The 635-nt window shown below is 38.9% G+C and overlaps 1 protein-coding gene across 1 annotated transcript in view; it reads left to right on the forward strand.

The window, feature by feature from the left end:
- The window catches only part of LOC119429040 (cilia- and flagella-associated protein 47-like), a 108,232-nt gene that overhangs the window by 49,926 nt on the left and 57,671 nt on the right, over positions 1 to 635 (forward strand). The window lies entirely within an intron of this gene.

The following is a 635-nucleotide window of genomic DNA, read 5'->3' on the forward strand; positions in this document are numbered from 1 at the left end:
CATGTTTCTTTTACTTTTGCTGCTTAATAATAATAACTAATAGTTTTGTTTTTCCTGTGACTTATTTGCAGTATGATAAATGGTAGGAGCATAATATACGCTCCCAATGTTTTGTTGGTCTTTTTTTTAAAATAATGACCTTTTTTGCGGTTTTATATATTTATTTGTTTTGACATCTTTAGATCCTATGATGTCATCAAGTACTCAAGTTCTCCTCGAGTTTTATTATGTTAATGTTGAGTTTAAAAATTATGTAGTCGTTCAACCCCTATTTGTGATTGTAAAAGACACGACATCATTACTCATATGTTGTACTTGATGTATAAAAAGGGGGAAGCACTTCCTGTTAGCGACATTCTGGAATGTGAAAGTAAAGTGACAAAATTGGACTGCAACTGCAAAAGTTTGCAGTTTGACTCCCATCACCCTTTGGAGCACAAGTTAGGAGTCATCAGGACTCTGTACCACAGAGCAGACAGCGTCCCCACTAGCTCAGGAGCCAGGCAGAAGGAGAAATCCCACACAAGACAGGCTCTAGAGCAATGTGGATATCCTAACTGGGCCTTCCTGAAAGCAGAGAAGAAACCCAAACAGGACTCCAGTCAGCCATCAGGTGAAAAGGAGGAACCCAGACC

This window comes from Nematolebias whitei, chromosome 23 (genome assembly GCF_014905685.2).
Source record: "Nematolebias whitei isolate Nwh7 chromosome 23, NemWhi1, whole genome shotgun sequence".
Lineage (NCBI taxonomy): Eukaryota > Metazoa > Chordata > Actinopteri > Cyprinodontiformes > Rivulidae > Nematolebias > Nematolebias whitei.